General features: G+C 33.2%; 1 long non-coding RNA gene across 2 annotated transcripts in view; it reads left to right on the top strand.

Moving 5' to 3' along the window:
* The window catches only part of LOC105477411 (uncharacterized), a 48,936-nt gene extending 32,588 nt beyond the window's left edge, over window positions 1–16,348 (top strand). The window contains exons 3-6 of one of the 2 annotated variants that reach the window (XR_011619455.1): window positions 8,403–8,512; window positions 11,938–12,039; window positions 13,516–13,630; window positions 15,917–16,348. This is a non-coding gene — a long non-coding RNA (uncharacterized lncRNA). The remainder of the gene's footprint in view (window positions 1–8,402; window positions 8,513–11,937; window positions 12,040–13,515; window positions 13,631–15,916) is intronic. The other variant, XR_011619456.1, reaches the window with a different exon arrangement.
* The last annotated feature ends 339 nt before the right edge of the window (window positions 16,349–16,687 follow it).

The following is a 16,687-nucleotide window of genomic DNA, read 5'->3' as shown; positions in this document are numbered from 1 at the left end:
CAGGCACAGGAAGTGAGATCAAAACATCTATATTTTAGTTTTATGTCATCTTTCACAAGATTTTGTACATGATCCTTAAGAAATATTAAGCAATAGTTTTTAATGTTTTAAGTAAACTTTTAAGTTTAGAATAGTTTCAGATTTACAGAAAAGTTAAAAAGATATTAGAGAGGTCCCATATATCCCACACTGTTTCCATATTATAAAGATTTTATATTAGTATGGCATATTTGTAATATGAGACAACATTGATTCTTTACTGTTAATATACATTTATAATTCATTCAGATTTCTATATTCCTTTGCTAGCTTTCTTTTGCTGTTTCAGGATTCTATCCACAATACCACATCACATTTAATCATAATATCTTCAAAGTCTCTGCTTTGCTATGACAGTTCTTAGACTTTGCTTGTTTTTGGTGATACCGGCAGTTGAAAAGTCCAGATTAGGAACTCTGTAGAATGTAACTCCATTGGGTTTGTCTGATATTTTTCTCATGGTAAAACTGAATTATAGGCTTTTAAAAGGAAGATCACAGAGGCAAAGTACCACTTTAATCACATCATATGAGTAATAGCTTGATTTGCTCATTCCACAATGTCTGCGTGTACCAAATCATCACATTATATTCATAAATACATGCAATTTTCTAATTAAAAATAAAAAACTGCTGAAGACTTTAGCTCCTTTGGGTCCTAGAGATATTACCAAGAGGAATCTGACCAACAAGTTTTACTAACTAGCTTTTATCTGCCGGTTATTTGCCTCTTCCACAAGTTGCTGTTGTGAGAGACAAAATTTTCGTTTGTATTATTACTTCTCTAAAATTTTATTGTTCTTGGTTGAAGGTGCTATGATATATATGCTGAATCCAAAGTCATCTCTTTGAGAACTATTTATTCCCTAGGTATCTCCCATGTGTATACGAAACAAACATGTTAGTAAACCTCTGTGTGTTTTTCCTTTATTAATCCATATTTTCTTACAGGGGTCCATTCCAACTAATAACTTATTAGAGCTGAAGAAAAAGTTACTTCTCCTCCCCTATAACACTGAGGTCTCCAACTCTAATTCAGGAATACCTGGATTACAACAGTCAGACTGCCATTGTTTATCATCCATTAACTTAATTGTTCAATATACATGTATAGTGGTGCTAGCATCTGCTCCATGGGAAACAACTTCATCAACTAGAGGACAACACTCATGTACATTTCCCTTTGCCTTTCATCTTACAGTCTCTAGTCATTTTCCAAATTACTTAGATTAGCACCTTTAGACCCTAATCCAATCAGTAAGGTAATTTAATACATTTTTAGTATATTTAGATTTTTTTTGTCTCAGTCTGAATCCCATCTTGGAATCCCTCAAACTTCTATATGATTTTTTAAAATTTGTATATGTTGAGTCTGTTTGTACTATAATATTCTATGGTTTTGATAAATGTATTATTTTATATATGCACCCTTAGAGTATCTGGAAGAATAATTTCATCAACTTACAGATTTCCTTTGCCACCAGTGAACTTTTTGATTTTTCTAGAGTTTTATATTTTCCAGAATGCCATCTATTTTGAATCATACAGCATGCAGACTTTTCAGAATGACTTCCTTCATTTAGCAAGAGACATTTAAGATTCATCCATCCTTTTTTGCCATGACTTGATAGTTCATTCCTTTAGTCATTGAATAGTATTCTATTGTCTCTATATACTATAGTTTAATTATCTACGTATTTATTAAAGGAGAGCTTTGTTGCTTTAATTTTGGGGTTATGAATAAATCTTCTATAACTTTCATGTTCCATTTATATGTCTGTGTGTGGATGTAAGTTTTTAAATCAGATGGTAAATATCTAGTAGCGCTAGATTGCATGGTAAGGCTATGTGTAGGCTTATAAGAAACTATTGCACTATCCTCCAAAATGACTGTATCATTGTGCACTTCCACTAGCAATGAATGGGAGTTCCTGTCATTTTCCATTCTCATGAGAAATTTGTGTTGTCATATCTTTTGGATTTTAATTATTTGAATAGGTCTATAGTATTATCTTGTTGTTGTATTTTTTAACTTGCCTCTTCCTAATGACAGATGATGTTGTATATAATTTTTGTATGCTTATTTGACATAATAGTGAGGTGTACCTTCAGAAATTTTGCACATTTATAATCTATTTGGTTTCTGATTGTTGAGCTTTTAGGGTTCTCTTTCTGCTTTAGATACAAATCCTTTTCCAGATTTTCTTTCAAATATATTCTTCTGGTCTTTGACTTGCTTTTTCATTCTTTAAACAGTATTTTTGTTGAGCAGAAGTTTCAAATTTTAGTAAAGTATACCATCTATTCTTTCTTTCATGGATCATTCATTTGGTATTGCATCTAGGAGCTCATCCCCAGCCCCAGGGTCATGTAGATTTTCTCATGTGCTTTCTTCTAGATCTATTATGGCTTTGCATTTTACATTTAAGCCTGTTGAGTTAATTTTTATGTAATGGTTAAGGCCTCTGCCTAGGTTTCTTTAAATGGCATATGATATAATGGTAAAATGATCAAATACTGATTCACACTGAAATTTTTAAAAGGTAATGGAAAAATAATAAATTACTCACCACTGACATTGCTTAACTCTGACGACAACATTTTGTAGTGTTCTTTCTTCAATAGCTAGCCATGAACAGGATATAATATAAAATAAAACCTCTAACTCTTGCATATCTTATTTCACAAATGATTTGGTACAATTAAAAGAAATTATGAAACAAGTCAAAAAGGTAACAAATATATGATTGGGTATTACAATATTTTTTAAACTGTGAAAATTATTCAAAAGCATTATTCAAAAACACTAAATACCAAAAGGCTCCATATCTTGATGCTCAGTCAATGACATGGTTAAAGATATTAACATGAGGAAGTTAGAAAAGCTACTTTTATAGGCTCTGAATGCAGTTAATATACTCTGTCATAAGAACATTCAGACCAAGAATATTGAAGACACAGGTGATAAAAATAGGTTGGCTAACTTTACTATAATTTATTTAGACAGCATCACTTTGACAGCTAATTGGTGGAAATATCTAAAATACTGAAATTTCAAAGATTTAAAAAGAAACAGAAATCAATACAAAAAGCATGAGGGCATAGAAATAGGAAAAAGAGGCCAATACTTTACGATTCAATTAATTTTAGTTCAGCACTATGTGTTAAGGCACTTGGCTATGCTTTGCTAATAGAAATCTGAATAACACATCGGGCTTCTCTTTGAGGGGCGCACTGCCTAATAGAACAGAAAACGTGTTCAAATCATGTAAGATGTATATCAAAATAGACTTTTATACAAGAAAGGTGACAGCTCACTGAAGAATTTATAAGTGTGATAGAAGGGCACTCAAAATGCGAGGAACAGCAGATGCAATGGTATGAAAGTATGAAACTGCACTGTGTATTCAGAGATTTATAGATGATTTAGTGATTTTTGAAATTAAAAAAACAGACTTTCAAGAATCATTTTTCTTACTATCATATTTTTCACAAATAGATATCCATGTGGGGTCTTGCCATCTTAATGTGTATATAAACAGAAGTTATATCATTTTTAAGTATATTTATTAGAATTCATCAAATAAATGATTCTTCTTTTTTAACCAAGAAATGAAAAATGTTCTTCTGTCTCAACTATCTACCTCTTGGAAACTTGAAGCATATAGAGTGAGTCTATTCAGATTCATTTCTACCCATTCATTTCGATGCCAATCATATACCATATAGTGTCCAGAGACAGTAGTTGAAAAAAATTAAGGGGAAAAAAAAGCACGGTTTACACATAAATTATGTCAACCATAAAAGTGACATTCCTTAGATGATAACCCAGTATAATTGTAGCATTTTAAGCACTATTATCCACTATTCTATGCATTTCTATGGCATTGTTCACCCAAGTTTGCAAGATCAATGAAAAAGCTGCTGTTTTATAAGAAAGTAATATAAAATGCAATTAGATATTCACAGTTTTGTGCTGAAGCTGGCTAGTAAGACTAGCAGAAGTCGGCCGGGCGCGGTGGCTCAAGCCTGTAATCCCAGCACTTTGGGAGGCCGAGACGGGCGGATCACGAGGTCAGGAGATCGAGACCATCCTGGCTAACACGGTGAAACCCCGTCTCTACTAAAAAGTACAAAAAACTAGCCGGGCGAGGTGGCGAGCGCCTGTAGTCCCAGCTACTCGGGAGGCTGAGGCAGGAGAATGGCGTAAACCCGGGAGGCGGAGCTTGCAGTGAGCAGAGATCCGGCCACCGCACTCCAGCCTGGGTGACAGAGCGAGACTCCGTCTCAAAAAAAAAAAAAAAAAAAAAAAGACTAGCAGAAGCCGGTTGGGTACATTTTTTTTTCCCCAATTCCTCATTCAGCGACCTCGTATTGGCAGATTGAAATTGGCCATGGTAGCAGTATATATACGACAGAAATCAGCAAATATGACACATCAGCTTTGTTTTCCCCTGGGGCAACCAGTGATTAAACAATTTCTAGCACACTACTGAATATTTATTTACGAAAATCTTTTAATATTGGAAGAAAAATTATTTCATGGTGTATAGATTGCTTGAACAAGATTTTTTAAAAATACATCTTAATACTAGAATATTAAGAATCTTAATACTAGGTAAGGAACACTTGATATTATGAGTAAAATGATTATTTATTTTGGAAGTGACTACTAATATTAACATTGAACATTTTGTTTTCAACATAAGAAGTTTTAATGGAAATCAAAAATAATGGAATCTAAGTTATTAATATTCTACATTCTACCTCCTAAATTTTGAAACAATAATGAGATTATCACATCAAATTCCATCACGTGAACCACACTAAGATTCACAATCAACTCTATCATGTATAAGAAAATGATAAGATGCCTGTGAATTTTCACAATTTGCCTGTATTTTGTGTATTAAGCTGTCAGGGACTATCTAAATCACTTCCTTTTCTGTCACTCCGTCTTCGGACAACATCCTTTGAGACACAACAGCATTCAGCAAAGACCTCCATCCCCAACGTCTCAAAATGATATGTAAATCCTGCAATTCATCATGCTCTGTGTAGTACAGGTTTAATTCTTCCTCCTAGGCCTCAAGCTGATGAAACATTACTCTGATATACAGTACAAAAGCAGTAACAAAGATGTTCATATCAGTCCTTTGTGAGTTTGTGGCAGGCAGAGAAATCAATGAAGCCAAAGGGACAATAGCTGGAGTTTAAACAGGCTGCTGAAATTTGCTAAGAGGCAGACAAAGGGCCTATGCTGAAAGGAGAGCTGCCGTGGAATTCCTTGGCCCCATTATGTGCCTGAAACAATCCTTACTCAGAGAGTGGATTTGCATCTCTAATAGAGTTCAGGCTCTGTTTGTGAAAGGCTTTCGCTAGGCCTGACCCCATGTCTCAGGAGCACATTGATACCCAGCGCCTTGCCTTTGCCTTGTCCCACACCACAGAGAGCAGTATCATGGGAAAATGCACTAACCTAAAAGAAAGCAAAGGAAGGCAAGAGGAAGGGAAAAAAATTAAAGGCTTGAGGCAGTTTCGGTGGTACTTAGTGGTGAAAATTACTTTGGCAAATAATAGAACCTACTGCTGGTAATTACTGCTAACAAGCTTCCCCCAGCCCAAATGTGACACTTGGGCTGATGTGAGAAAAGCTGATATAGGCCAAGCTTATTAAGCTTGAATGAAAGGAACCTTTTCCCTATGAAAATACAGCAACTTAGGGGCTTGCAAATCTTGTAATCTAGTGTTACCAATTATTCAGTAAAACAGAAAAATGGTGCTGCAATATTTAAAATCCTTCTTGGATTTAATTCAGGCTGGTGCCCTAATCCCAAGCAATTGTAATCATGAACATCCTTGATTTCCTAAACATGTACTCTTGGTTCCAAACAAAATATTTTGGGTATTTAACCTACTTCATGCCAAGTACCACTGGGGAAACCTTTCATACTTGATGCCCAGCAGATAACTTGGCAAAACATTTTTCTCTAGAAGATTTTTAAAACTGTAAACAAATACACATAATTTGAAAGAAGGCAAGAGACTCTTGTTCAAAGTATGTCCCCAGAACACTTTCATGACTTATTCATGATATTAATTTCAAATTAAATTTGGTGTGGTTTGACGTAGTAATGTTAACCTCTTCATCAACTTTAAAATTGCTTTAATTACCTTGGGAAAGTAATCACATAAAATTATAGCATCTATTAATTATCATAGTAATAAAATACTGTGCTTTATTTGAGAGTAAACTCACGTTTCCTGAGTAAAAAATAATTAGGAAAATTAAAGAAGTCTCAGTAAGGTATTTTATTTGTTACTATATTTACTAGGTAAAAGAAAAGATTCTATTCTTCCCTATATAAGACACAGGCATTCATTAAAAGATGAGTATTACTTGTGTGCAACAATAATTACATGAAAGATAAATGCTTAATTCAGCATTTTGAATTGAATTCCATTAGTATCATCTGGCATACCCATAATGTTTTAAACATTAATATTTTCACAGTTTTTCAATGTTAATTAACTCTATGATATAAATGACATTTCTATTATACAGCAAACTACTGAAATTTTAAGTTCATTTAAGTCAGTGAAACAAAATCATGTGTTACTATGAACCTAAATGGGTATAATTGTGACTTGACTTTAAATTTTTAAATGTGGCTTCAATTTCTTAATACCTCCTTAGTTCATTGTTTGAATGTACTTTTTGAATATTTCCAATAATTTGTTTTTCTCCAGCCTAATTACCTTGGGCATGTAGCAAGTATGAGATAGTGTCAAATTTTATTTTAAGAGTTCATATAGACACTTAATATATATTTTTATGATGTTTTTCAAAAAACTTAAAACACATGTTGAACAATATAATAAAGCCAAGAAGTTACACATTTGTCTAATTATTCATTTTGAAATATATGTGTTTAGTTCTAGAACTCTGTGGTGGTTTACGGTTATGAGGCCTGGAAACCTTACAATGCTCTTCATGTAGCAAAATATTGTTTGTTCATATTCGAAGGATTAGTGCCGTGTGTCACAGTTGATCCATTCACTCGGCACTCAAGAGAGTCAAAATAAAGTTAAAACTTTATATTAAACCAAGAGAGCACATTTTAAATTTTCCTTAGAATCTAAAATTTTGTGCTTTAAAATGATAATATTAACTGAAGACAATTTAAAAGAACTTTACAACATATTTTATAACTAAATTTATGCTGTGCTTATGTTTCATTAATTCCCATGGAGAATGATCTATTTTTCCATTCCTGTGCTGTTGCAAAATCTTAAAGACTCTTTTTGTGTGTGTGTAAATTAAGATGCTGGCTAAGCTATAATTGTTTTTACAAAATTTATTTTTAAGTATCTCTGCATTTGGTTTATCTCCATCATGATAGTGGATAAATTTAATCAAATAATTCATTTATTTCCTAAACATAATAAATACATAATAAACTTGTGCTTGAAAAATTATTACCCCCTGACCACAAGCTGAACCCAACATGGATTTAAAATCTTTCAAAGTAAAATAGCATCTTTCAGGAAAAAGCTATTTATAATCAGTGAATAAAATTTGGCAAAAGTTGGTTAATCCATGTTAGAAATGTTCAATTTAATTTTCAAACTTTATAAAATGATGAAGATAATTTTATAATACACTCTAGTAAGGAAATTCTCTCTTCTTTCTAATCCCATAATCCGGGAAAAGAAAAGCACCAATGGGAATAGTAAAGAAGCTAAATAAATGAGTACAGATTACAACCCTTCTTCAGCTGTTTTCTTTAAGCAATGTAATTTTTTTTTTTCAGATAGAAGGATGTGTATGTGCATGTGTGCACGTTATTGTGTGTTTTATATTATCTTCACTTTGGAACAAAATATGTACAATTAAAACAAAAAAATTACTTAAGACATTTTGGTGAGAATGAATGCTGTAATTAATTCATATAATTGCTATCCTAATGTGAACCACAGAATGTATTGATTCTGTAATAAGAGTAAGTATATGTTTTCAGTGATTCTTTATGGGAAAACAAAAGCAAATGTAAAGGAAAGGAAAGAAAAAACCAAGGGAAGGAGGAGAGAAGTCAGAAGCTTAGAGGATATGAAAGAAGCGGGTAGAGAGATGGGTCAAGAGAGGCAGATGTGGCTTGGGGGGTGGTAGGAGATGGGGGATGGCAGAAATATAGGGAAGAGAGAGAGAAGAAACTTGTGCCTCACCAATATGAGCATTTTAATTCACGACACTGTCATAAGTCTATATTCACTAGTACACTTTCTTAAAATCCTGTTTTGCCAGTGGTTCTTTTTCTGTTTTATGGAGGCATAATTGACAAATAAAAATTGTGTCTATTTTAGGTGTACAATATGATGTTTTCGCATACGTCAACATCGAGAAATGATTACCACAATCAATCTAATTACCATATCCATCACCTCACATAGTTACCTATTACTTTGTGTATGTGGTAAGAACATTAATTCATCTCTGACTTTTTCTAAAATCTGTTTTAAGCTATTTTGTCTCATTACAAGGATAAGTTGTAGTTAAAAATAGACTTTATGGCAAACTAATTGTTCCAAGTTCTGTTAATACATTTCTATGGAGAAAAAAATACAAACCTAATGATAGACTGTGAAGAGTTTGAAAAGAAAACATGCAAACAAATTGGATGGCTCATGAAATTCTGTGAGCCATCTATTATTAAGTATATAAGAGAGAAAATTAAGGGAAGCAGCAGTTTATGAAAGAGAATATAGTAATTGATATCAAATACTTTGTTCTGCAAAAGTATGTGCCTAAGATTATATCTACACGGTATATAAAATTTTGTACATACAATTTGAAGCTGAGAAATGATCACCAGATGAGACCAGTCACTGAAAGTGGGAGTGTGTTGAGACCTTCATTCATTGTGATGCTCCAGTGAAATTCTTAATTGCTTAATTCTGTACAATGTGTTACTACTTTGTCCAGTTTTGAAAGTGATGCTCCCTTTCATTTTTCCTTTCTCTGTCTACTATCAGATATTAATCCCTGTAGCTACGCTTTCTTGCATGTCTTCATGTTGTATACATTACTTTAGTTGCATTTTATTATCTTTGGTCTGACCACTGCTGCAGCCTCTGATTCTCCTTTCCCTTCTTCCACTTTTCAACTTTCCGTTCCACTCTGTATAGACTTATCACATGAAGTATCCTAACATTCAAATCCAATCATGTCATATTCATACTCAAAAACATTCCAATCTCCCTGTTGCCTTCTGAAAAGACAATTAACTTTTTTCACTCCTTGAACAATTATTCAAAACAAGTATTGAAAGCTTTCCAAAATCTAAACTAAATTTCTTTTCCAAATTTATTCTCACTCTATTCTTCTACACATAGCATCCTTAGAAGAAGTCTGCTATTCCATGTTTATGTCAGTACCATGAATATGTTCCAGATCTGATTATTTTGTTCGTGAAGTTTCCACTTCTTCTCTGCATCACTACCTATCAACGTTCAAATGTGACTTCTATTACGACGTCTTCTTGGATCTCACTGGCAAGCAGTACCTCTGAAACTTCATTGCCTCTTACATTAACCAGCCTGTACTTTACTGTAATACTTGCATGTTTCAGTTCTGTCTTTTAATCCTCAAAAGTATGTAACAACTTTTCTTCCCATACATACTATTCATTAACATGGAATGAATTTAATACACAGAGATAGATGGATACTAGCTAATTTTAAATTAATAAGACCAATAACAAAAGAGATATTCATAATGTCAACAGTTAGATTATCAAGATTATTTTACCTTTTTTAAAAGAAGCTAAATATAGTTATGTGCCTTTAGTGACAAAAATTAATAGTAAATCTTTACATATACTGGTCATTTTTAACTATGGATATAATTTATCACATTCAGGAATTTATTTCTAGGTTAATATTATAAAGATCAAGAAATGGAAACTATTCATCAATTTTAATTATGTCTGCACTAGCAATATAAATGCAGATAAAGATTGTACTATAAGATAGCATTTGGGATATCTCTTTAAAAGTGAGTTTTCTTTTTTTCCATAAAAAGTAATACTTCTATTTTGATAGCTCATAGGTTATATTTCTTATAATAATATATGAGATCAATATAATATATAATGAAATTTATAAAATCTAAAATTTATAACACTATAAGAAGTAGCAAGCTATGAGATAAGATAGATTGATTTATATTCATCTCAAATGTTTTATAGAAAATATACTGTAGATGTGTCATAATAGAAAAAATTTTTAAGTGAAACTTTTATATAATTATTGATTTCTTATTATTCAATTCTACTGAAAGGCTGCCATTCTTCAGTTCCTTTATTCAGAATGTAGCATGTGAATAAAGATCCTCGAAATTCTCATAACTCTGATATTTTACAATGGCTTTTAATAATCTTGTATGCATTGATAATGTAACCGTTGATATATTTTAGAATGAGGCTGCAGGATTTTTTAAAAACTCTTTTTCTTCATTCCCAAATTCAGAGATGAGTGATCATTTAAATGTCTCTTATTGTTTTTGTTACGCTTTGCAAACTGGAATGTATATTAAATTTCTCTTAATATAACTATAAAGATAGTAAATGCACTCTACAGCAGCTGAGTAAATTGTTTTAAAGATACAAGTGAGGTCTAAAAAATGCAGTGTCAGTTTTGTCAATTTGTGTATTTTACTTTTTTCTTTTAAATACTTTCTAATGAATACAACACAAATTTTATAGATAATCTCAAAACTTGGTACTATCTACATTTGCAAGAATAGTATATTTCTTATGTATTTTGTAGTGTTTTATGTACTGTACACAATGATTAAAATAAAAATAGTACAATGAATTATATAGTTTCTCCTATTCTTTGAAATTTTAGGGTATATTACTGGTGTCAGTTTACCATTATCTTAGAGAAAAATGGCTAAAATCTTATACAGTATGACTCAGTTTTTCTCTCTATATACAGCATCAGCAAGTATATGAGTCACTAACAATAGGATATTTTAAGTCATTTCAAAACTTTTGAATATTATCAGAAATGCAAAATAACAGACCTACAGCGTGTTTAACTTCAATACCTGAGGTATATTTGTCTCTACCAATTTCTATATCATGGTGTAAAAATATTTCATTATCAAGTTATGTGATTCTATATAAAGCTAACTTGATTTTTAATGAGCCTCCACACTTTATGAAATAGTCCACTAATTTTCTGTATTTAACAGTTTGCTATAAAATGTAAGGGAAAAACACAAAATAACTGCTCATTTCATTTTAACATTTTTACATGAAAATTATAATACCACTTAAAAATGCTTAGGATGTTTAACTTTCTAAAATTAGTCTCAGATTTCTGAAAGTTCTGAAAAATAAGACAATTTATTACCTATATTTAAAATATAATAGCGTGGTGATCAAATGTACTTTAGTGAGAATTTGAAGGCTGACTATGGAGTAATGCCTTGTGGCCCAATTAACATTTTAAGTCCCACCTACTGGGTCTGTCTCCTCTGTTCCCACATAACAACAAAAATTGTGCATTTAGTTTTTGTTGTATCAAAGAACAAAGACAAAATACATTTCTGAACTTGAATTTTCAGATCATAATAGCATCTTGTCTCCTTGGTGTTTCTTTCATTTTACCAACTGGGTGACTTGTTGAAGGGAATAAAGAGAGAAGGCTTCATAGAGGGGAGGCCACCGATATCATTGGCAAGAGAAGTGCACGACAAATGAGATATTGTACAGGCAAACACAAAATGAGCTTTCACGCAGGGTTCTGTCAGTGTCATTCAGCTTTGCCTGAATGGATAACCCTCTCATGATTTATCTTCCATTCATCAAGTCAATGCCTGGTATCTTTTCAGTTGTGATGGATAAGACCTTACTAAATTGACTACTGCCTGCTGAGCATTGTGGAGCCTGAGAACTGAACAGGAAGGGGGATCCAACCATATTTCATTCATATAGTAAGTCAGCCATGCTCAGTAGATCTAAGGACTGAGAATTATAAAGAACCTTGTTTCAACTTGCTTATGGATCTGGACCCGAGAGTGGTCAAGGATCTATCCAGTTTCCTGATTTTGAAAGTAAAGAAGGAATAGAGGTTGTTAGGGATTGCCATAATAGGCCATCTGGAACACTGAAAATGAGTTTCCTAAAAAGAAAATACTGTTCCTTCAGGACTTATTCTAGACGACAGGTATTTAGCCAAATCTTTTCAAATATCACACTTATTTTTTCATAAAAAGAACCATATCAGATATACATTTTTGCCTATAAATAACAGAAAGGGGCTAAACATGGTTAAGCCCTTTTACAGCAGTAAGCTTACTTTCCTCTTTTAGTTAGCTTTTAGAAGACTATCAAGTTCAGTAAATGTCTGTGGATAGATGGAGGGAAGGAGGTACAAAGAGGTGGAAGGAGAGAGGAAGAAAGGAAAGAAAGAGGGAAGGAAGAAAAGAAATCCAAATTCTAATATTAGACTTAAGATTTGAAGTGTGAGTATACATTGCTAAGTACTGTATATTTTTTCCACTTTAATAAAAATCAGCCCTAAAATTTTCTGAAGTACTTCTTCAAATATTAAAAGGGCAAGTACAATGTATGTACTTAAATCTCTTTCACAGATATCACATCCTTTCAGCCTCTAGAAAACTTTTTTCTGATTTCTTCTCATATTTAAAGGCATAGATCAATTATTGAATACCAAAAGTATGAATTTATAGCAGAAGGTTTATATAACTGCTATCTTTCTTGAATAACTTTTTTCAGGCACAGTTTCTCTATTAGACTTTTGAACTTCAAATGTTCTTTAAAAATATATTAAATGTCCATTTTCCATAAAGTCATGACAATAAAATGCCAAGGTATATTCTTAAAATCACTGTCCCATATAAACACATTCAAAGATATGGCCACCAAAAATGAGGAATGCCTGCATGAAATAGGGACTATTATAGCCATACAGTACCAAAAGCAAAGAAGAACATTAACAAACACAAATACACAAAAAACATAACATGAAAAACAGAACATCATACATATTAATGCTGTGGAAATTGATTAAATATATTACTTACTTGTACATTCACAAAGAATTACTTGAAAATTTAAGTTCCACGGGAAAAAAAATTTCATGTTTTTATACTTTTGTGTCTGCTTTTAAAATTTAATTAACAGATTACAAAAGATATTACGTCAACACCATATGGAAAAAGACACTAGAAGGTAATTAATTCATATGAAGCATGTTATCAAGAGCTATTTATAGATGAAATGGATTCATTTAAATACATGCAACATAGGAATAAAATGTTTCTCTTTAATATTTCCAACAAGGAGCAATATTGAAACCTGATTACAAATTGATATGCCTTTTGTTTGAAGAGTTAGCTAAGTTTTTAAGCACAATGCATTGACATGTCTAAGCCTTTGCATTTTAGGTGGACCTGGGAGTTAGGCCCAGGTGGTCAGGAAGAGCATACCCTATATTATCATGATAAATATTATGAAAAAGAAAATACTAGCAACAAAAAGGGAGTGGCAAACGAAGTTAAAGTAAGTGATAGACTTGTAGTATATTTTTAGATTTTTAAGCTAAGCTGTCTCCTACTTACATTTGTTTTGAGTTTTCACTTTTTGTTTACCAAACAGAATGTACTTTCTGTAGCAAGCAAAGTAAGTAAAAATACCCCACTCTGACATCTTAAAGCACAGAGAATATTCCAAAATAGATAGGTCAAATGTATAAGAAATGTCTACAGACAATGGCTTGCGCTTGTGTGCATGTGCGCGCGCGCGCGCACACACACACACACACACACACACACACACACACACACACACACATAATGCCAAGGTAAATTAAACTGACTGATCTCCACAACCTGCTTTTCTAGGGTTTAGTGTAAAACTTATTTAAAAGCCAATAACACTGTTGATTTTTTGTTTGTTTATTTGTTTGTTTGTTTGACACGGAGTCTCGCTCGGTCGCCCAGGCTGGAGTGCAGTGGCCGGATCTCGGCTCACCGCAAGCTCCGCCTCCCGGGTTCCCGCCATTCTCCTGCCTCAGCCTCCCGAGTAGCTGGGACTACAGGCGCCGCCACCTCGCCCGGCTAGTTTTTTGTATTTTTTAGTAGAGATGGGGTTTCACCGGGTTAGCCAGGATGGTCTCGATCTGCTGACCTCGTGATCCGCCCATCTCGGCCTCCCAAAGTGCTGGGATTACAGGCTTGAGCCACCGCGCCCGGCCAACACTGTTGATTTTTAAAAATTTCTTTGATTCTTTTCTTCTGCCTTGGCCTGTAATTATTTTTCTATCTCAATCAGCTTTCCCAAAGCATGTGTTATGGATTGCATAAAGACAGGAACTACAGCCAGTTTCAAGTTATTTGCGTAAATAGTAGAACAGTTGACTGGGAGGACTTTAACAGCATCGCTTAAAATAACGTTTTGGAATTGTCTTAGTGTATGAATTGTGCCTCTTCTCTCTGTTCTGTTGTGAAAGGAGATAGTCAACAATGAACCAGTTTGATTTTGTTTTGGCATTATGAGATATTATTGTTATGATGGTATTTTTTACTGCCAACCTTAATTTGTGTAGAGAAAAGAATTAGTGGTCCATGTTATTTGTGCTCCCTTAAGAGAATAAAACTGCTAACAGTTCATGTTACCCGCCATATACACCAAAGCTCACAAATGAGTTGTATTCAACTTTTATTTAACAAATATTTGTTGAGTGCTTTCTATGTGCCAGACGTTGTTCTGGGAAATTGGGATACCTCACTGAACAGTACACAGATGGCCCTGATATCCTGGAGCTTATATTTTGGGGGTAGAAAGGAACATGAATTGCGATTGTATGAAAATGACTTTTAATATCAACCAAGATTTAGAAAGGCAGGATACTTGTATATGTTTTGATCATTTATTGATGTGTCTGCTATTTAACAAATCCTCAGGGCTTTCTATTATTTTAAACAAAATAATTTTGGGGGTCCTTTGACACGAATAATCAGAGCATCCAAATTTATAATGATTAAGGTTATCAAGTAAATAAAAATGACACTGGGTATACCTCGAGCAAGATCTAGTTTATAGCCTCAACCTCAGTGTCATCTTTCTGAGCTCCACATAGTCATGCTTCTCTCCTAAACTGCACTGAAAAAGTACATGGTGATTAGGACCATCTACCCTGACTACTAGAGATTGTTATTAGCATCATATGACAGAATGTCTAAGGCAGTCCTTATAATGGATGAAGAATGAGGCATCTTACCAAGTCTGCATTCAGTGGGCACTCTCCATATATCTTTGGATGAATGAATAAACCAGTGAAGAAAAACAAATGTTCAGCACTATTTGTACCATTCATGGCTGACCTGCCTGTTGAATGTCTGGTCTTTCAGTCCAAGCCTAGTTTTAAAACTAAAAATGTCAATTCCTCACTCCAGGACTGCACAGAGTACATTTTTTTACACACTCTAGATTCACCTAAGTGTTTTTGGTGGATGTGTCTTGTTGAAATAAACAAACAAAAACCCTATGCGGGTTAATAATGATTAACATATTGGTTATTAAATTATGATAATCAGCTTGCTCTTTGAGTACTGTTAGTTCTTCAAAGAGGCTTAGCTTATATATTTCAGAGTTAGCATAAGTATCCTGTCATATGATATATTTAGAATAAAAGAGTACTTAGCAGCTGCTGAAGAATTAAGATGTAACAAAATCTCCATGAGTCTTAGTACAAATTTAATTTTTCTTCAAATATTGTGGTTTTATGTTATATCTACAATTACTTATCTCCTTATCAAGCTTAATATTTTACTTTTTGTCTGATAGAGTGAAGAATAACTAAAACTAAAGGTTGCAAAACAAGTAATTTCTCTGACCAAGATTGCAAATATCAAAGACCTGGCAACAGGGGGTGGAAAATGGAAGATGGAAAATCCGTATTTGGTTGCACTGTCACTTGGCTTCAGCCTAAATCTCAGTTATGTGATCAACCACGCATGTGAACAAAGAAGACATTCTCACAGGAGAGGAGGGATTTCTGATGGAAATCACAGAGAAAAAAGAATATAGTTTGAAAAAAAAAAAAGCAAGAAGATGGGTGTCAGGGCCTTGTGGGTTTTGCTAAATGGGTAGATGCCCCCATCCTCTTTGCAGCAATTCTATTCTTCTTAATCTCTAACTTTCTTTTTCAGAATGCATTAAACCCAATCCAGAATCTCTTGTAAAGGAAAGTTTTGTATATTTTTGATGTCTGTGGGAAAGAAGTGCCCCTGCAGAGGCTGTATTTAAGAAGATATTTTAGAAGCATTTTCTTGAGGGGAGAAATGGTTTTCATTTAAGAGGAAGACTTTGCCATGTTTGTTAGCATGAAATTGCAGAACTATGTATTAGATGATTTTCTCATTTCTCACAGTTTAATGTGTCTCTACACAAATTAGCTATCCAACTCTCTCTCCAGCCAAAGAACATGGCATCTTCAAAAGAAGTATCATGGATATGAACGGTAGCAGGTTGGTCATTTGCCTTTAGCTACTCTTATGAAGAAATTAGGGAAATATTTTTACAAGTAAAAATATTAAAAAAATATTAAAAACAATG

The sequence above is a fragment of the Macaca nemestrina genome, chromosome 2, assembly GCF_043159975.1.
Source record: "Macaca nemestrina isolate mMacNem1 chromosome 2, mMacNem.hap1, whole genome shotgun sequence".
NCBI classification, from domain to species: Eukaryota; Metazoa; Chordata; class Mammalia; order Primates; family Cercopithecidae; genus Macaca; species Macaca nemestrina.
The sequence above is the reverse complement of the archived record's forward strand: the minus strand, read 5'-3'. Positions and strand labels throughout refer to the sequence as shown.